A 22,194-nucleotide genomic window follows, 5' to 3' on the forward strand; every position below is an offset into this window, starting at 1 on the left:
TTATATCACCATTTTCCAGTACATGCCAACCATGCTTGAATGAAAAGAGGCAGCTGTAGCTCAGTTGTCTCATTTTTTCCCAAGGATTTGCACACATTGAATCACATTTTGCTAACAGCAGGTGCTTTTTCCTCTCAGATGACAGTCCTTTAGATTGAAAGCTTAAGCTAGAATGAAGAGAAGATGAGAGCAGTGTCACAAACATCTTCCTTGAGCTCATGTGGGCATGTGTGAGGTTTGAAGTGAAACTCAAGCCTGTGCATTTGTAGAATTACGTGACATAATGACAATACTATTCAATAAAACAAGAATCATGGCTTCAGTTTTGGTTTGTGCATTATGTTACTAGTGCCTGTTCTTGATGCCTGTGTGAGTAAGTTTGTGTGTGTGTGTGTGTGTGTGTGTTTGTGATTCAATGCACTGCCCTGAAACTGTGTAGAGTGTCTCATTTCATAGATTGCATTTTCTTGCAAGTTGTAGCCTACAATTGAATTTATGTTACACATGACACTCACAAGCACATACTCACACAGGGTGCAGAATTAGCTGCTTCTTTTTCTTTCTTTTTTTTTTTTTTTTTTTTTTTTCTTCCCAATAGATGCATGCATAATCTATAAGTCACTTATAAATCTAAATCTACATTTCTGTTGTTGGCAGTAAATAGCGCAATCAATTTTGAACACTTGCAGCATCACATACACTCTTACGAAAAAGTAAATACAATAAAAACATGAAAATATTACTTAGTCTGTGAATAAATTACCTCCAAAAAATATAAGAATCACTCACATCACTTTGGTGTGATCAGTAATGGCAAAGGTCAGACTATCAATCTTATATTGCTATTATGTTTATTTTATATATAATCCATGCACTTCCTAAAAAGTTACCGGCCGATTTAACAAAGCCAGAATGTACTTGCATTTGGCGGTTGGCGAGTGTTCATTTTGGACCTGCTCACACAGATTCAGCCACATGCTCATTGCTCACTGACTGTACTGCTGAATGCTATGAATGGTGGGTGGCAGCTGGTGAAAGCAGATTAATGCTTTATCTTATTTAGTAACATTTCATTCAGATATTATATGTATTTCCTTTATTTGGAAAAATATACCTTAGAAGCTTGCTTTAATGAAAACTGAATGTATGCAGAGACCAGAAATCTATGCTTTTGAGGGAGATGTGGTCTTATTTTTCTGCAGGTTATTTTTTCCCCCTGGCATTAGCTTTCCTGTTTTGAAGAGCCCTTCCATCAACCAGAAGTTTAATGAAAAATGATACATCTGTAATTTAATTCTGCCTCATTTTTCTTAGTCAAAACACATTAATTAATAGTCCAAGCACTGTAGCTAGAATACCCAGCAGTCCTGTTCAGGAGTAATTGGTTTCTGTAGGGAAACATGTATGTTTGACAGGTGGTTCAGGGGTTTGAGCGTTAGAGCTGTGAGATGCAGACTCAATATGCTGTCATTGTACATTATTTAGAAATCTAAGTGCTCTAGTGGTGAGCTTTAGAAATGATTGAACAGAATCCTCTTTTAATACTTGATACTATTTCAAGTGTTTCACACATTTGCATTTGCACACTGACATGCTAACTATCTCCAACTATTCTATAATTGCATTAAGTAAGGAATAATTGACAAATAATTGGGTGTGCATTATTTTCTAAGAATTCAACAGCCCGGAGTCAATTATTTCACTTATACTACAGTTACCACACCTCAAGACACTGTTCCATTGTGGTATTTCAAGACATTTGTCAGGTTTTTGTCCTTAAAGGGTTAGTTCACCCAAAACAGAAAATTCTGTCATTTATTACTTACCCTCATGCCGTTCCACACCCGTAAGACATTCGTTCATCTTCGGAACACAAATTAAGATATTTTAGTTGAAATCCAATGGCTCCGTGAGGCCTTCATAGGGAGCAATGACATTTCCTCTCTCAAGATCCATAAAGGTACTAAAAACACATCTAAATCAGTTCATGTAAGTACAGTGGTTCAATATTAATATTATAAAGCAACAAGAATATTTTTGGAGCGCCAAAAAAACAAAATAACATTTTACAGAGAGTAAGTTGTGATTATTTTACTAGTCATGGAATGGGAAATGTTATATTAACCTGTTAACAGTGATTTTCTGTGTTCATATATTTAAATAAAGTGTGATTCTTTTAATAAGTAGCCTACCGCGTTTTCTTTACTCGTCATATTCAGCGTGATGTAGTTAAGCATGCAGTTATATGCCCTCAAAATTCAAGATACATAGGTATGTTTTGCCCCGACGATTTTTTGTCATTATATCATATTATAAGATGTAGTTGTTTTACAATATCACACAAGCAAGAGTGCCGTTTTTCCCAAATCAGCACAAATCAGCACAAATGCAATGTTCCTTCAACTTATTGTTAAATGAACAATGTGAGTTACATATTAGACACAGTATTGTTAATAGTATTGTTAATATTGTTTTTTTCCTTTATTTAGCCAAAGAAATTTCAAAATGATGAACAGCAGAACAGAGCCCCCGTGCAACAGACAGAAATGTTTTTGTTATTCTGACTGAATCCGCATTTAGAACGAATGAATCCGAGCTTCATTCCTGAATGAATCAGTCATTTGAACAAATCGGTTGACTCACTCACTCATTAAGACAGTGACTTGCTGCCACCTACTGGCAGTTTAGTTTAGTTTCATATTTAAGGGACATTTTAATTAAAAAGTTAAAATTAGAAAATAATCCATATTTAAATACTGAATTAAATTTATGTAGACAAATTGTAAATGCTGTGTAAATAGATTAATGCCACTTCTCATTCTGTGTCACCTCTGTATTTGTAACGAAGCAGGACTCGGGGCAGTCGTGGCCTAATGGATAGAGAGTCGGACTTGTAACCCAAAGGTCATGGGTTCGAGTCTCAGGTCCAGCAGGGATTGTTGGTGAGGGGAGTGAATTTCCAGCGCTCTCCCCACCTTCAATGCCACGGGCAGCCACGGCAGGTCAGGTGTCACGGATGGCCATGGCAGGTCAGGTGGCTCGGGAAGCCACAGCAGGTTAGGTGGTTTGGGCAGCCACGGCAGGTCAGGTGGCTCGGGCAACCACGGCAGGTCAGGTGCCGTGGCCGGCCATGGCGAGACAGAGTCCGTAGATGACCACGGCGGGTCAGAGTCCATAAGAGGCAGTTGATGGCCGTGGTCGTGTAAGGTCCCCACCATAGACTGTAAAAAAATATGGACGTAGTGTCCGTGACGTCACCCATAGAGTTCTGAACAGCAGTTTTGATGCGTTAATGAGGCCGCGGCCATCTTAGCTGCACGTGACCGCACGTCACTCACGGATGACTGAAAATGGGCAAAGAGGCGGGACGAAGTTGGAGCCCATGCGACTTGTTGCTGAAACCACGCCCGCCCTAGCTATCTATCTTAGATACTATCTAAAATATTAATAAAGATAGCAATATCATTAGAAAGTACTAAAGGATTACTGTCAATCTACGGTGATTTTTTTACGATAATGTTATAGATGCTCCAACACCTAATTAATTTGTGTGGGGTGTGCAAATAACACAAATCAAATGGGATTTCATACCTTTATAATGAAATAGAGATCGCGAGATTAATCCAATCCGTGGCACTTGGGTAAAATATATATATATATGTACCAGATGTATATCTCTAAAATGTTCTCTCAAACTAATGAGCACGTATCCAAAGTATAATTTTTCAAAATAGTGCAGCAGTTTTAGTTATATCCAAGCAGTGCTGTCGGAGTTGTATATCCTCCTGGTATTGTCATTGTAGTAAATCTCAGGAACAAAACTTTTAGCCAATGCCACGACGATCCAACAACGTGTGTTCCGCATGTGAGCACATGTACACAGACTGACATCTGTCTCGAGTATGCAGCAAGCCATATATTGTATAAAATAATACAGAAAAAAGCACAAATACGACTGAGATGCCAAATTCAGCGGCTGAAATGAGCTGCTGAGGTAACATGACGGCTCACAGACAGCAGCGGCATACCTGTCACTCAAGTGACCACGCCCTTAATTATGCAGAACTTTAAGGCTTAATATAATTTAAACAGATGAGCTATAAAAAAATTCACCCCCCTCAGAGTTGTCATGAAGGGCAAAATTCGCAGTATAGACCAAAACCACAATATGAACCAGACTGTAAACATGTTTTTTTCTGCTGTAAACTTGGCTAATTTAACATGATGGTCAATGAGATTCTGCTCACTTCTGCAACCTGTCCCTAGCGGCCAGTCGATGAATTGCAGTTTAATTCACTTCCGTATTGGCTTCACGAGAAACAGGGGGAGGTTGCCGCTTGGTCCCCACCCACAAGCTCCCCACCCTCAGGTATATGCCCCCCCCCCCAAAATAGTTCTTGGGGAATTCAACGGAGGCCGTGGCGGGTTCGTGGGCAAAGAGCTTGGGCGGCGCCGGCAGGGCAAGACGCTTGGGCGGCGCCGGTAGGGCAAGGAACTCGGGTTCTGGAGTGGACTCAATGGCTGGAACGACCCCCATCTTGTCCCTCACATCCAGAGAGCTTGATTGCGTAGCAACCTGCGAGCTTGAGTGTGTTCACCGGCAAACTTCAGTGCGTTGCAACCGGCGAACTTGCGCGCGAAGCGTCCGGCGGGCTTGCGTGCGAAGTGGCCGGCAGAGGCTTAGGAATGCCAGCCGCTCGTGCTGAAGTCAGCGGTGGATCAGCCACACTGGAACGCAACCCTCTCCGCTCCCGGACAGATCTAGATCCAGAGAGTGATTCTAGGCGATCGGCGGAGACTTGACTTGGCTCTGGACGATCAACGGAGACGTGACTTAGCTCTGGAAGATCAGCGAAGACATGCCGTTGCTCTAGAGGATCAGCGGAGACGTGACTTGGTGTTGTTGTGGCCGCCATTTTGTGGATCTTCTCTTTAGCGGCAGCCATTACGTGATTTACCGTGGTGTCGCATTCCTCCGCGATACCCACAGTAAAAAGTGAACCAGCAGTGAGAAGGGCAAAGTCCAGATAGTCCACGAACGACCCAGTATTGCAAAATTGAATTTTGTTTATAATGATTTAATTTGATTGGTAACAGCCATAATATATAGGCTAGTATTAATTTTTATTTCTTCAGGTCTTAAAAAGCCTTAAATTTGACTTTAAAAAATGTGCAGCAACCCTGAAAGAGAAAAACTAAATAAACAAAGTAAAACTTATTTAGACTGATAAATCCCCCGGTCATCTTTGATGATAGTGATCCTGACAGAAATAGTAATGGAGGCGTGAGCCTTGATAGCAGAATAATACCATTAATACAGTTATTAACAGTTATTACAGTTGAGAGAGAGAGAGAGAGAGAGAGAGAATAAGCAGCATATGAATTAGCCTACCTGATCTGTGCGTCTCTAACTGCAGTGTCTCTTCTAATAGCAAAATCTTATCTCAAGAACCACACAGTTATTACCTCGCTGGTGAGTCATGTATCTTAAGTTGCTAAACTATTTTACTAATTAATTTGTCAATCAGTCAACCAATCAGATTCGAACATTCAATAGCCACGTAATATAAAAACACAAAAAAAGGTTGTGTTTGGTTTTAAATGCAAGTTTTCTCTAATTGCTCATGTGAGGGCTTCTTTTTCACAAAATAAAATACTGCTTTATTGTATTGTTTAGTATTTTCTTCATTGTGAAGATTATTTATCATCATTTGGTAACTGTGGCAAGATCTGTAGGAGAACAGCTAGTGAACTCAATTGAAAGCTGTGGAGTTGTCACGTTTTGGAATAATGACTCTGAATGTGCAATCTAGCATTTATTTGCTACCACGCAAAAGCATTTTCCAGTTGTTTAGCTGATATATTGAATCAGAATAAAAGGAAATGTATTCCTTTATGCACATTAGTGGCAAATTTACCTGGTGGGGATTTCTATTTCGTCTGTACTTGTTAATCATGCATCTTATTTGTGTCAATTCTAATTTTTTGGATGTTTAAGTATATTTTTCTAAGTCTTGTTTTCCAAGCCTAGTTCTTTACTCTAAACAACAAACTGTGTTACATTTTACATCCTTTTGTTGGTTTTATTAGTGTTATCTTTACGACAGCTCACAGGTCAGACGAACAACTCTGTCTGTGTTCAGAATCAGTCAGCATGTTCTACTTAAAGAGTTCTTTATCTCAACAACAACTTTTCTGCCAGCCAGTCTGTCTGTCTACCTACTTTATAAAAAACAAGCCAGCCCGTTTCAGTGTCCCTATACTGCCCTCAGTTACCTGTTGGTCTGCTGCCAGGTAAGAACAGGAGGGGCCGCCTCATTTACCTGTGCAAAATCAAACAATAGCCCACTTCTCTGATTGGCTAGAGAGACAAAGCCCCTCCCTCAGCCCTTGTTGTAATTCAACACCTGACAGATTTTGCTTGTGCCTGAATTAGTCTTGTTCACACAGTCTCAGAAACCGTGCGTCTGTCCCCAGAGACACTCGTGCTTCTGTCCCAGCTAAGAGCTCAGACAGAGTAACGCCGCCTGCTCAGTGCCTGATATATGGATTAGACACTTGCTGTACACTTGCAGTAGCCTTCCTCTTCAGGACTGGGGTTTGGATTCACTAGTATTCCAGGGATTTCCTAAACTCATAGACTAATTTCCTTTGGATGGTTTTCTTCATATGGGTAAGTGGTGCACATGCATTGGATTTCTGCTCATAGTAATAGTGATAGTGTGCATGATCTGCTTGGCTCAACCTTTCATAATAATATTCCATCATTTGCACTTAAATGAGGGTCTTATTAGTGGTGCACTCTCTCATCTCCTCTCTGCACCTTCCTTTGCTGTTGTACACAAACACACTGGGGGCTTAGGAGAAACCATTAGCAGAATCACAGCTGTCCTGTGGCGACTGATTTTCTCAGTCTTACATGTAAATCTCTCTGTTCATTCTACTTGAGCATAATATCCACCTCAGACGCTACTTTTTCTGAGGGTGTTATGTAAGATTTTTTTTAATTAGTCTGGTTGAATGTATAATTTAGATTGAATTATGGGGATATTGTAAAATTACACCCTGTGTTTCCTGGAAATGTTTTACAGAGAGTATGTGAACTGGCGCAGTTTGTAATGTACAAAAAATATGAACTTGTTATCTTCAGTGGGGTCCAAAAGTCCCACTAGTGAAGGTGCTTCTATGTTGCATTCTAATTATCTAATTTGGTATTTTAATACAAAATCACTGCAAGCAAGTCGGCATGGACAATACCTGATGATCATGTTCTCCAGCATGATTCGAGAAAGTTACAATGGGCATCTTAAAAACTGACTTCTTCACCTGATCAATGGCACAAATGTATTTGAGTAGTGACCTACAGTATAAATTGATTAATTTAGGCCTACATCATAACTTTTCTAACACGCAGTATTCAGATCAGGTGACAAGGCTTCTAGTCACGTCAAAAAGGCGCGCTAGCTGAGGGGAGTTTCGTCAAAGCGGACTAAAAGTGATCAAGGATTTATAATTTTGACTCCTGCAAGTCCATGTACACCATACACGTCTTACATGCTGAACCCTTGGTTGTCGTTTTGCGTTTATGTGTGTGTGTGTGTGTGTGTGTATAAATGTGTTTTAAATGCAATTACAAAGCAATTACTTGGTTTTGTTTAACTGAAATGTAGAGTTATCTGCTTTTTCCAAAAAAAATGACTGTTGGACTTATCTACTTTTGCTAAAAAAACAAACTTTTAATATATAAAACAACATAATCTCAATGTAAATTAAATAAATCACAACTTTAATTTTGTAAGTTACCTGTATTTTTTGGAGTTATTATTACTTAATCAAAACAACCCAACTGCAGTTTGATTGATATTACTTGGAATGCACAGTGGAATGGAGTGTGTGAGTATGTATGTGTATAATTATTCACAGGGTGGTTAAAGTTTTTCTTAAAAGCAGGGGTCTCAAAATCAAATTGCCACTAGTCATATGATGTTCTTCATCAATGGCCAGTTGAACAGTTACAACAAATACAAATAACTTTATACAAACATTAATTTTGATTATATACAGTTATACAGGCATTTAGTATAGACCGCTTTTTTGATTATAATGGGAGAGATGATTTATCACATCGCACTTGTACCGCATATGTCCAGTAAAGCTGCAATTTTTTTTCTTTCCACTGTATAGTGCACTTATATAGTCCACATATAAATGGCATTTGCTATATAGTGAATAATGAGCGAATGATCAATCTGGCACACAAAAGCGGTGCCAACGCGTACACGTAACCAACCTTTTCTATTTTTTTGACAGAAGCGAACCCGCAGGCTTGTTTGTTGTTGTCACCTAGGATACAATTGCACGTTTTCATTTGTGTGAGACCTGTAATAAGTCATGGATAAATATATATTAGACTACTTTATAATAATTTATAAGAAAACTACAGGATAACAGGTAAAAGGCAAAACCAAAAAACAATTTGTGGGCCGAATAAACTACTAACGTATGAAACAATCTCACGGGCCAATAGTTTGAGACCCCTTCTGCAAAGTGAATTTTACTTATATATATTATGAAACAGGGTCATATAGATTGAACTGGGGAACTTTTCCTCTGCCGTGATTGAATGGTGTTATCAAAAGTGTCTTTTTGGAGAGAAGTCAGCGGGAACTAGGATGTCTGTCTCACTTTGTTCAGCGGGGAAGGCAGTCTTGTCCCCAGGGAGTGATTCTATTTCACACAGAGAGGCTTACGTCTTTCAAGCATACCATTGTCTCGTCTAATCCCACAGTCCTGCCCTGCTGCAATGCCATCCATTCAGTCGCCGCCAGCATATCGGCCTCTCTCTCTCACTTGCTTCCTCACTTTTTGCTCTTTCTTGGTGGCTTGCATGTTACTACATGGACCACCAACAGGCTGCTCTCATTCATAATGACTGAGAAGGAGACATTCAGGAGAGGTGGGACAAGACGAAGACATCAGTACAGAGAGGCAGTTTGTGGCTTTGTTTAGTCCCCAGATGGAACAATAAAAGCAGTAGTTAGGGATCTTGACCTCGCCGGCCTTTTGAACACAATCTGTGACCTCTCTCGTCCCTCCAGAGGTTCGACCGGCCCAGTTGAGTGGTGTGTTTTACGATTCATTCAAGTGTCTGTTTATAGGGGGATGTTCATCATGTCCTATGTCAGTCGGGCCGGCTGCACAGGAGTTTAGGGGGTTTGTCGCTAATGCAGTGTTGTTTGCTGTGTGGATCTTTGTTGTTTGACCTGTCATGGTGCTCTTGCACATGATTAAATGATTGTTGTGATATGCTCTGGTCATTGAGTTGCTGTGGCTCAAGTAGTTGTTGGTTTAAAAGCCAAAATGAGCAAGTTGTTTAACCATTTCCCTTCACTCTTAAAGGGATAGTGAAGGGATAATCTTTTTCTTATGCGGAACATAAGAGATATGGAATATAAGAGATTCAACATTAGATAAATATTTACCACTTGTATTTCAGATACTGTGTTTGCCATAATAGAATAAATCAGAAATTTATATATATATATATATATATACATATATATATATATATATATATATATATATATATATATATATATATATATATATATATATATATATATTTTGTGTGTGTGTGTGTGTGTGTGTGTGTGTGTGTGTGTGTGTGTGTGTGTGTTAGTGTTGTCAAAAGTACCGGTACTTCGGTACCAAGTCGGTACTGAAATTTTGAAAATGTGACGATACCAGCATTTCTGTAGTACCGGTAGTACAGAGAATCCGGGTATATTCGGTACCCACTGATAAGGCTGTTGGCAGTATTTACTTGAATATGACACGAGTGAAGCACAAAGCTTTGTTTACAGAAGAAATAATAGGTTAGCAATTAAATGTGACATCGCAGCCATGGAAACATTTTGGTTAATGCCGAATAAGAGAGGTGCGTGAGTCCATACATTTAAGCTTCGTATTCTGTTTTCCGAATCGCGATCTGGTCACCTGATTAGCAGAGAATTTAACAATATTCCATTAGTTATTCCACTGAACATGGAATCTGTTTCTTTTCCCACATCTTCACTCACGCAGGGGATTATAACGTTTCTTTCGTTCGCATTTAGGCCTATTATAGGCTATTCGCATTCTTTACTGTGGTAAAGTAGAAAAAAACACCGTAGGACAGAAACCTTTTTGCTTGCACGTCAGTTTCTATTTAACAGAGTTTGTGCTTGTTATTAGACTTTATAAGGCGCGTCAAGTTTATTTGTATACATCGCGTTTCATACGCTGGTGATTTTTACTTTCGTTTTCTCTGGCAGCGCTAAATCAAACATAGCCTGAATGTCTTGCCCCTGCAGAGGATAAAACTCGCTCTTCAGACCTTTTACAACAAGTGACAGTTGTTTGCAACATCAGGAGATAACGAAGATATTATTAAAGAGAAATGGTCTCATTCCTGCTCGTGTCCATATCCCTCTCAAAGCGCAAAGCGGCTATATCAAAGTAATAACGGGACTTTGGCTATATATGACGCGTCTTTGTGTGGAAATAAAAAACGAATGCTTTTTAAAATAATATTTAACTTTCTTATTATTTAGGTTACCATTATTTACCGATATTTATTTCATAGTTTTACAGGCTGTAGTGTGTTGTTTCTCTGACGGAATAGCTAAAATAAACACGCACGTCTGTTACCCCTGTTGAAAAAACGAGCATATGCTGGTAAAGTAGGTTTTGAAGCTGGTATGCTGGTTTGAGCTGGTTTATGCTGGTCCAGGACCAGCTTAGGACTAGTATGGACCAGCAGCACCTACCTTACCAGCATATGCTGTTTTTTTCAACAGTACACAATGGATGTTTGAGCATTTAATTATTATTATTTTTTTTTTATATTTCAAAATTTATTTCATTGAGGTAGCCTATATATACACACACAAACACACACACTCCAAATCATATTTAATGTTTTTAAAATAGGCTATATAAAATAGTAAAATAGTTCCAATAGATTTTACTGTGGTACCGAAATTGGTACCGAGAACCGTAAAATTTTCATGGTATCGGTACCGACTACTGGAATTTTGGTACCGTGACAACACTAGTGTGTGTGTATGTGTGTGTGTGTATAAGCTTTATGTAAATCATAAGCATTGATTTTGTGAAAATAAAATCAGGCCTATGGGGAGTTATGTAGTTACATTTTTCCCATTGCAGTGTAAATTGTTCCAGTTCATGGTTAACAAATGCTGTTATCCTTTCCATTTTGTAAATGTCCTTTGCAATTTCCATGCATTTAGAGTTGGGCTCTCCTGTGACAACCATTTCCTGGCAAAAGTCTTTTTACCAGCTTCCAACAATATATTCATTAATATTTATCTCTTTTCCACCATTTCAGAGGTATATATGCAAAAAATAAGGTTTTATTTTCTAGGGTCATTACACATTTAAAAATATACTACAGGGCAATGTGTATCCCTGTCTAAAAATCTTTGATAAAAAAATATGGTAATGGCTTGCATTCATGTTTTGTTTTTTATAATCTATACACTAAAAGTCATGTCAAAAAGGTTTAAAGAAGAAATAAATGCATACAGGTTGGGAACAACATGAGGATGGATAAATTGTTTTTCCTTTAATAAGCTTTTACTTAAAATCTTGAAAAGTTCATGTCCTGGTTTTTTGTCAGCTACCATTTTATACATGGGTGCTTTTTAAGAAATTGAAATTCCAATGTTTTTTTTTTTTTTTTTTTACAAACCATCTACGAACCCCTGATGCTTCAGTTATCCTGTTTCAATCTATATTTATGTCCATTACAGTGATTTGAAGAACCTATAAACATCAAAATATTCAAAGAACCAAATAGCAACTCAACCGTATAAAAGAGTTTGGAAGGAAAGTTCTTTTCTGAACCAAAGGCTCTGCAAAAGTTATTTTACTTTTCAGTGTTCAAGGCACTTGACCTCAGATTGGACCATGGGATTCTCTTTGTAGCAAGTTATTTTGGATAAAAAAAAAAAATCTGAATGAAGAAAAGCTTATTGTTTCATGAATACCTCCCCTACATGTCATTGGAGGATGGACACATAACAGATACAGAGTCCAGGGGGTTTCCTCTGAACGTTTCATCTCACTTGGATGTGAATGAAACCACTGTCAGCAGTGGCGACAGTAATTTGTTTGGCTTATAAAGACTGCATTTGCTGTTTATTGCTCTCTTTGATGGAAAATTCAAAGTCCATCCATCATGAACCTCTGAAGAGGAGTTCAAAATAAACCCATTTTAATTAGCATTTAAATTTCTGTTCGTTGTGATTTACAGTGCCATCCACTGAAACTGCCTCTCTGTCTGTTATTTCTGTTATCACAGCCACAGTGTGTCGAGCGAAAGGCGGCAAGCATTTAACAACATTATTCTGGGCTGCTATTTTCAGTTTGTTGCTTTAAAAGCGGCGATACAATCTTGAAAATCAACCATCTGTCCTTCCTTTGAAAACTTCAAAAGCAGATGTGTGAATCTGCAAACTTTCATCTTCTTTGACCTGAGAACTTTGATTGGTGAGCAGCTCTGTACTTTTCCCCCTTATGAAATAGGATACATCTGTAGTAATTACAGAGCTTGCAAAGCACCACTGTAGTGTTATTCCTCAAACATTCAGATTAACCTTGAGCATTAAACTTTTCAATTAATTTAGCTTGAACAGCTTAGAGTACAGACTCCATTCAGACTTTGTAGATAATTAGATCTATTTTTTTTATTTTTGTAAATTTTTATGCTAGGGTGGATGGCACATGATGTGTACACTAACATTTGTATATTGACAAAGTGTATATTTTAGGTCTTGTAACTGGTCATCAAGTTTTTCACCCTTTTTAATCTTTTCCCCTTCACCTATTTAATTTTAAATAGTCATGCAGTGTGACGTGCATATTTAAACATCCAAAAATTCCATGTAAGCCCCAATTAGCATGCCATCATAATCAGGGCTCGACATTAATGCTTGTCCGCTTGTCCGAGGACAAGTGGATTTTTTGAAGGTGCAAGTGAAAGTGAATTTTACAAGTAGCCTGATTAAAATGTCAATAACAAAAAATAAAATAAAATAAAGAACTAGGGAATCACCAAAACACAAGAATGATTCTGATAGTGAATGATAGTGGATGATAATATAATGTACTAGAGGCGTAACAATACATCAATATAGTTTGATACATTGATTATATGTCTAACGATGCAATGTAGGCTGTAGGCTATATTTATATATTTAAGGGGCACCTTTATTTTCACACTCCACATTTTCACGCAATGTCAATCTATATGCATTTTCTCCAAGGCGTGCATTCTGGTTTAAACTACCTTTCAGAGCTCGCAAAAGACGCTCGGGACAGTTGATGGAGCTGTCACTGTCCGATTGGGTGCTGAATCTTCTTAAAAGTTTATAATATAATATAGTTCATAATATCGATATATTGATCAATATATCCCTGAAACAAATTGTATCATAATCATATCACAGAATATTTTGAGGTATCTGCAACTATTGTATCGCTGGCTATAATAATCAATATTGTATCGTATCATGTTGAACCGTTTGATTGACACCCCTATAATGTACTATGTACTAACGGTAACAAGGTTGCGCTGTTGAGGCTGGTGCAGCCTCTTGAGGAGAAATCGAAACAAATGAGTGCAGCACACACAATAAAAACTTACTGCAGTAAAAATTCAAAATGTGGAGTTTTATATTTATAAGATATGATACTGTTAAGCAATCACAAGACCAAGAGTGCTGTTTTCCTGAATACCATCACAATTGAAAATGTGACACTGATTTCATACAACAGTTCAATAAATAAGTAGTTAAAACTAAGTCATTTACATTGTATATGCAATATTGTTCTTTTTCAGCAGTGAAAATAGTTCCAAACAAAGATCACAGCAGAACCATAGCGCATCTCACAGCAACACTCAACCGTGTTTTCATTAGTCTGAATGATTCAGCGTTTTGAACGAATCAGTTGAGTCAAAGATTCAATGAACCATTCATAAACAGTTTTGTTTTATTTTTAAATGATCTTTCCAACATTTCTTATTTGTATATTCAAAAAATATTTAAAACAGTCTCATAATATTATTTAATGCACTTGTATTTTTTCAGTGTAAATTTAATTTGTAACACCCCTATAGTGTCCTATTATTTTAATTGAATTTATTGATTGAATTTAAGAATATAAAATGAAAGATGAAGCATACATTTAATAAGATTGGGGGTAGTGGTGTTAGCCTTTTATAAAGGTAAAAATAATAATTAAAAAAATGCTCTCTTGGTAAATATCATAAATATGCAGATTTAAATATGTCAAAGCTGATAGAACAATGATGAGGATATTGATTCAGAGTAAATTATATTTACAACACAAAAATTCTATTTTTTTTTTTTTTTTTCTGGATGTGCAACTTTTTTACTCATACAAGTGAATGATTGATTAAAATGGGTTTAGATGAAATATAGCATGTCAGATTTCTGAAAGTCTTTCATGTCAACTACCTACTCAGATTTTAGATTTACTATATGTAAATCTAAAATTTATTTGCATTGATGATAGAATGCTTGGCATTCAAAATATGTGCATACTGAATTCTGATTGGTCTTCTTCTGTATGACTAATAAATTGTGATTGGTCTTATACTGTAGCTTTCTCGCTTCTATTCAACCTTTTATAGTCTAGTTTACATTACAAAGATGGTGTTGCGTTTTGTATTCTCAGGAGTGTCATGACAACAGCAGTGCTGCTCTGATGTGGCATTTAATTCCCACAGAACCAAAGACTAAAATCTATACTTACCTAAAACTTTAAGACTAGTCTTTGGGAGCCTTTTAGAAATGCAAAAGTATTTGCAATGTAAAGAAACACAAATACTCTTGCCAACGTTTCTAAATGTTATGCAGTTTTATGTTTTTCTAAACTTTCATTGTATAGTGTGTCACAGATGTCTGGCATCTGCGGCGGAGAACCCGAGGGACTCTTGATTACTGCTTTGTGTGTGTGTGTCCGAGTGTATCCTCCACTGCTCTGACACAAGTCTACACTCGTCCTTGAGTATCTTCGGAAAGGATTCTGACAGTAGCGTTGCTTAGAGACCGTCTCTGTGTGTTCTCCGTTCACTATAAAGCCCAAAACTCGAGGATTAGAGGACAAGAAAGGTGTATGAATGCCGTTTGTAGACAATAAAAAACCCAGTCAGTAACTCTTTAAAACTTTGTACAATAAAACATACAGCATAATGGGTTATGGTGCTTTGGTTTTACAACAGGTGTCCCACTGCTCTGAAAGCTCCTTTCTCCACATGGAAGGTGTCATTCATATCCATGTCATGGCCCCTTTGTGTTACATGACCTTTTTTGACACACCCTGGGAGCATGCAAAATTAGCACTGGATTTAATGCATTTGCGAAAGATTTGAAGTTCTCAGCTGTTGTCACAGGATGTGACATGGAATGATCTACAGCTTGTTTTCCACCTCTGGGTTTGTTTGCATGAACGACTGGCTAGAAGTACAGAGCAGCGAGTCATTTATTAGGCAGTCATGTTCTACATTTACAGGCTTGTCTGTACCCGTCAAAAGCACTTGAGGAAATAATACGATTCTTATCCATATTCATTCTCTGACTCATCCGCCACTGGCTGACCACCGGCAAATGCAAATCAGTTTTCAGATAAGTCGTTTTTCTTCCCCATCATTAGATATCTTCCTAGCCACTGGTGGTCCCCTGCTTTCACTTCACATACACACACCAACTATATACGCACAGCGGTGGATCCAGATTAAACATAGTCTCTTTCCAATGGGCCACATGCTGGGAATATCACCCCACTGCTTTCCTCATCAACACATGGAGCTGTGCATGCTGAATAAAGGCATCTATGACTGCTTCCCTCCTACTTTTAATGAACACAACTGTTATATTTAGCCACTGTGACATTTCACTTATTTATCAATGCATTTTAAGTTCATATATATTGTTTCACTGTTTGAGGTGCATAATCCTATATTCTGTGTTGGAGTACAGCACTGCAAAAAAAAAAAAAAAAAAAGTGATATTCTATTAATATTATTATTATATATTCTACTGATATTCTATTGTCTTTTGCCTGTGTTCAGTTCCTGTGATTTAGTTCCTGTTTAATTTAGCCGGGCTCAACGCCAAGGATTTTTTCTACTGGCCCGGTTAATTTTTATGCAGTTCTTGCTCGTATCTTGTTCTAGAAATATTGACGTTATTTTTTACTGCAAAAAAAGATTAAAATACTTATTAAGAATATAATTTACAGTCTGAAGATTTTATCTAAAATGACACACTTTGCATTTGATATGTAAAAGTGTGGCATTAAAGCAGTGGTTACAAGCAAGTAAAATGAACTTTGATTTTTTTTTTTCCACATTTAATAATAATAATAATTGGTTACATTTATATAACGCTTTTCTTAGCACTCAAAGCGCTTTACATATGAAAGGGGAAATCTTCTCAACCACCACCAATGTGCAGCATCCACCTGGATGATGCGATGGTAGCCATATTGTGCTACATCGTCCACCAAATCCAGCTAATTAGTGGACTGTAGACAGTATAGGCAGGGCTAAGGATTTTTACTACTGGCCCGGTCGAGCCAGTGGTTCAAATTTTTACTTGCCCCGCCAAAATTTTCACTTAAACAGAAAAAAAATAGGCCTAAAAATAAGCCAAGTTATTATTTTCGTTGTTTTTGTTACTAGACTATGTCCTGTATTGCATGCTCGACTCAATGGATGTGTTTTTGTTTGGTTTTATAAATTGAGGGACATACTCGATAATTTCAGATCGTTAAATCAACAATTACGATATCATAGACATAGACGATATATATCGCACACCCTACAGCACTGGCCCGATCGGGCAAGTGACCGTTCCGACTACTGTCCCGAGCGTCTTTCACACTGGCCCCGGGCCATCGAACAGTCCTTATTGTCGAGCCCTGATAGGGATGATTAGGAGGCCATGATGATGGACAGAGGCCAATGGGCAAATTTGGCCAGGATGCCGGAGTTAAACCAATACTCTTTTTTTTGAAGGACATCCTGGGATTTTTAATGGCCACAGAGAGTCAGGACCTCGGTTTAACATCTCATCTGAAGGACTGTGCTTTTTAACAGTATTGTGTCCGTATCACTATACTGGGGTGTTAGGACCCACACAGACCACAGGGTGAGCACCCCCTGCTAACACCTCTTCGAGCAGCTACCTAGTTTTCCCAGGAGGTCTCCCATCCAGGTACTGACCAGGCTCAACCCTGCTTAGCTTCAGTGGGCAACCAGTCTTGGGCTACAAGGTGATATGACTACATTGTGATTTGGTTATTATAGCTAAAATGCCACATTTATCCCTCATGTTGAGATGAGAAAATAGGGCATCAAACTTCAACTAAATCAAAGTAACTAAACCAAGTAAAATATTCATAAAATATTTGCATTGCAGGTGTTATGAACAGTGTTAGGTTTACACCTGAATCCTTCAATTAGTTCTGCTGATACAGTGACAGATAACAAAGCCTTTATTCATGCCATAATCCTCTTTCCTTGTTTTTGAAATGGAAAAATGAGAGAAACTCAAACAGATGCATATCACTGGGAAATAATAAACGTGTATCCCTGTAAAAGGTTGGATTATTCAAATCTATACACAACTCGTCTGTTTTTGACTTCATGAGGCTGATTCATCTCAGGTGTCAGATTAATTCTGAAGGATTTGATATTTTCTTCACATTAATTCAATTCCAGACACTGTGATTTTTGATTATTTTTTTTTCAGTGTTATCGATCAGGAGGTTGATGTCGGAACCAGATCCGTAATCGAATTAATGATAGAGTTAGTGATCAATACTGTCAGACTGAAACCACGCTCTGGGAGAGTATTTGAAGGGCAGATCCTGTCCAGACACTGCCGAGGGCTTCTTGTGGAAAGTAGATCAGTGTTTATCTGTCCGGTGGCATTGATTAATTGCTCATATGACGGTTACATGTTTTCAAATACTGTATGAGATACAAGACTGTCTTGATAGAGGTAGAACACAGAGATAACATAAATGTGTTTGTGCAATATGATGTGTTTCCTTAACACTAAAGAAAGAAAAATAGCAAATAATATTTCTTCAATATCTCAGATGATTTTCAGGGCAAATAGAGGGTTGCTTAACCCTGTGAAGCCATTTTAATAATAATAAAAAATAATATAATAAATAAAATATAAAAAAAATATAATAAATAAATTAAAAGGTTTGAAAATGTATCAGTTTATTGAAACTTTAGAAAAAAAAACTGAGGTATGATATTTGAAACTTACATTTTAAGATGATTTTTCTAAAACATGAGAGGTAATCAAGTAAACCTAAGTTGCTTCATTAAATTTTAATCTTAAATGTGTCAAGTAAATGTTCATCTTGAAATATTACTAACAATATAACATTTATACATTTTACTTTATATAAATCATTAAAGATTTCACCTGAAGAGGGTAATTTTTACTGTTATAGGCCTAAAAAAAGTAATTTTTCTTGCTAAAAAAAGTATAAACTATAGTAAGTCAGAGGGCAGAAAGCATGTAGATTATGTGTGACAGGTTTTTTCTGCAGTTTTGATCATGTTGATAACTTAGATACCTTCATATATCAAATTTGATGCTGTAGGTTTTATAGGGTTAAGCCTCTAGCTCAGGGTTCGAAATGACTTAGGACTCTTGGGGGGGGTCCCCTAAAATTTAATTATTAAAGGTTCTGAAGGCAACCCCCCCCCCCCCCCCACACACACACACCTCTTTGTTAAAAAAATATAGATTAATAGTAAATAGATATATTTAGTTATATTGTATATTAGATATAATTAATAAACAGATTGTCTCTTTCAGGGGCGTCATGCACTCATTATTTTTGAGGAGGCACGAGTTATTTATTTATTTATTTTTTCAAACTGAATGATCATGAAATATCTTAATTCTCACCTTTATAGATTATGATCTATAGTGGGTGATGGTCAAATTAACCTAATAATGTAATAGGCATATGCCTATAGGCACATAGAGTAAAATGAAATTCTGAAAAACTATCTATCACTTCTTCTTGCTTTACTACTCCTTCCTCTTCTTCCTGAAAACAATTTCACCTGATGATTTGAGTAGCTCTTTTTGTAAAGTTCTAGGATGATTGGGGGTAATTTCGTAGGGTAGGCCTAGTGCCTCTGCATAGAAAATAATAAACTAAGTACAAGCATATATAAATGCAATAGAACAAAAATACATGTGAAATAAAGCAGTGCTTTTGGTTTTTCAGGTAAATTAACTGTATTAAGTTACAGACATCGAATAATCAAATGTAAAATAACACTGCCTTCACTGTATACATTAAATATGATTCATATAATTAATACAGTTTATCTTTAGCTACAAAAGTGTTTTTTTCTCTTTCTCTTTTGTTGTTTGATTAACTTTGGTGACACAAACAGCTGCAGGTATATTGGGTTGCTTTCCCTTTAAGACGAATGCATGTATCTAATGCCGCGTTCCAGGCAACCCGTGTTTTTCCAACCTTCTACACGTGAAAGTGCACTGGAACGGCAGTCAAACCCGTGACTTCCCACCCGTGAACTCGTACTAGATCGATGTACTCCCAGTTCCGAGCTCTGACGTCACATAGCCCGGGAAACAATAATGGCAGCCCCTACAGATAATATTGCCTACGGATGCAGTGTTTATGCAAGTGGTACACGTTGAAAAATTGATTTTAGGACAATATTGTCACAGACACGTCAGGTTCCACCTCACTTCCTTACCCACGCACTCAATCACCAGCATACTAATCACCGCCACCTGAAGATCATCAGCACCATCATCACCACCACTATAAATCCACCACACTCACACACACTCACTGTCCGGTCTCGTTTGCACTACAGCACATGTATGCTTACCTTAAGGACTCCCAACGACATACTTACCTGCTCCAGCGATCTCCTTCATCTCCTTCGTCCCCTGTTCTCCTCGTGTGCCTACCTGCCTGTGTGTGTGAGTGTCTCCACCGTCTCCCTCCAGTGCATCTCTCCTCCAGCATCTGCAAGTTTGAAAAGGACAGTATTACATGCCATTCATCTCTCAAGAAACACATATCTGCTTGTTATCACCCAGTGCTCTGCTTATTGTGAAATAAACTCACCTGGTTTGCTTTTACCTCTGTCTCCGTGTCTCTGTACGTAACAGAAGACCGGACCATAACAACTTCACAGCATGAGCACCAACGATCCATTTCAGGAGCTCGTGGACGCGCTGCGCCGAGCACTCACACCACAGTCATCCTCATCGTCACCCATCAACGCGGCTGCTTCCGCACCCACCATCACCGCTTCTTCCCCAGCATTCACCGCCAGTCCCATGGCCAAACCGGCGCCCTACAGTGGATCGGCGGAGGAATGCAGCGGATTCCTTCTCCAATGCGAACTGGTCCTGGAGATGCAGCCGCACCTCTACACTACCGACACAGCGAAAATAGCGTTTATCATTTCGCAACTGCAAGGTAAGGCCCTGCAATGGGCAGACTCCCTGTGGACACAGAAGGGCCCTGTTGTCAAGTCTTACTCGGCGTTCGTCTCTCACTTCCGTGAGGTATTCGGGAAACCTCTGGCGGACTCTTCGACTGGTGAGAAACTCTATAATCTGAAGCAAAGAAATCTATCTGTTAGCGATTATGCCTTGCAGTTCCGAACGCTAGCTGCCACCAGCGGATGGAATGAACAAGCCCTCATCACTACTTTCCGTCAGGGGTTGGAACCCAATGTGCGGCTGCATCTCGCTGCATACGAGGACTCGATGGGACTAGAACGCTTCATCCAACTCGCCATCCGCGTGGGTTCTCGTATGCAGTCGTGTCTCTTAGAGCACCAGGGCCAGTCATCCACCACCAACCTCCTCCGTCGGTCCGAGCCCGTCAGCCCTCCAGAACCAGCCACCGAACCCATGCAAATAGATCATTCACGTCTCACACCGAATGAAAGACAAAGAAGGCTGACCCTAAACTTGTGCTTATACTGTGGATCTCCGGGGCATGTAATCTCCACATGCCCAACTCGTCCTCCTCGGCCCGTGGTGAGTGCAATTTTCCCCTCCATTCAGAAAATGAAACCACTCACTACTATTGTAATCCTTACTGCTGCAAATGCCTCTATTCCAGTGGTGGCGCTCCTCGACTCAGGGTCAGCAGGAAATTTCATCTCAGGAACCCTCTGTCGTCAACTCAAGCTCAAGATCTCCCCGTCTCCGACTAGCTATCAAATCCACTCCATCACGGGCAAACCCCTGAGCCGTAGGAACATCCGTCATTGTGTGGGACCTCTTCAACTCTGTGTCGGCATCTTGCATACGGAGAAAATACATCTGCTGGTTCTGGAGGAATCCACCGCTGACGTGGTTCTAGGGCGCCCGTGGCTGGAACAACATAATCCCACCATCTCTTGGCGCACGGGCGAAGTCCTGAAGTGGGGCGACCACTGCTTCCCAGACTGTTTCCCAGTGCTTCCTGTTCCGAAATCTCCACTCTCCAAGTCTCTCGCCATCAATGCCACGTCCATCGAAAGCCCTGTAGAGAAGCGCTCTGTGGATGTTCCCCCGAACTACGCCCCCTTCAGTGACGTCTTCTGCCCGCAACGCGCCTCCAAGCTTCCTCCACACCGGCCATGGGACTGTGCCATCGATCTGCTACCGGGTGAGCCAGTGCCCAGGGGACGCATCTACCCCCTATCACTACCGGAGGAGAAGGCCATGGAGGAATACATAAAAGAGGCACTCGAACAAGGTTACATCCGCCCGTCTACTTCCCCTGCTGCTTCAAGCTTCTTTTTTGTGGCTAAGAAGGACGGAGGCTTGAGGCCCTGCATTGATTACCGTGCCCTCAACAAGATTACCATCAAGTTCCGCTACCCACTTCCCCTCGTCCCAGCGGCCCTGGAACATCTCCGCGGTGCCACTGTGTTCACTAAGTTGGACCTCCACAGCGCGTACAACCTCATCCGGATACGTGAGGGGGACGAGTGGAAGACCGCCTTTGTCACGCCCACCGGACACTACGAGTATCTCGTCATGCCGTATGGCCTGGTCAACGCCCCCTCCGTATTCCAGGATT

General features: G+C 39.2%; 1 protein-coding gene across 14 annotated transcripts in view; it reads left to right on the forward strand.

Moving 5' to 3' along the window:
• The first annotated feature begins 6,451 nt into the window (after positions 1 to 6,451).
• ptprfa (protein tyrosine phosphatase receptor type Fa) overlaps positions 6,452 to 22,194 on the forward strand; it is a 224,367-nt gene continuing 208,624 nt past the window's right edge. For all 14 annotated transcript variants that reach the window (XM_048200180.1, XM_048200182.1, XM_048200181.1 and 11 more), the window contains exon 1: positions 6,452 to 6,673. The gene's annotated coding sequence lies outside the window, so the exon portion shown is untranslated. The remainder of the gene's footprint in view (positions 6,674 to 22,194) is intronic.

This window comes from Megalobrama amblycephala, linkage group LG8 (genome assembly GCF_018812025.1).
Source record: "Megalobrama amblycephala isolate DHTTF-2021 linkage group LG8, ASM1881202v1, whole genome shotgun sequence".
NCBI classification, from domain to species: domain Eukaryota; kingdom Metazoa; phylum Chordata; class Actinopteri; order Cypriniformes; family Xenocyprididae; genus Megalobrama; species Megalobrama amblycephala.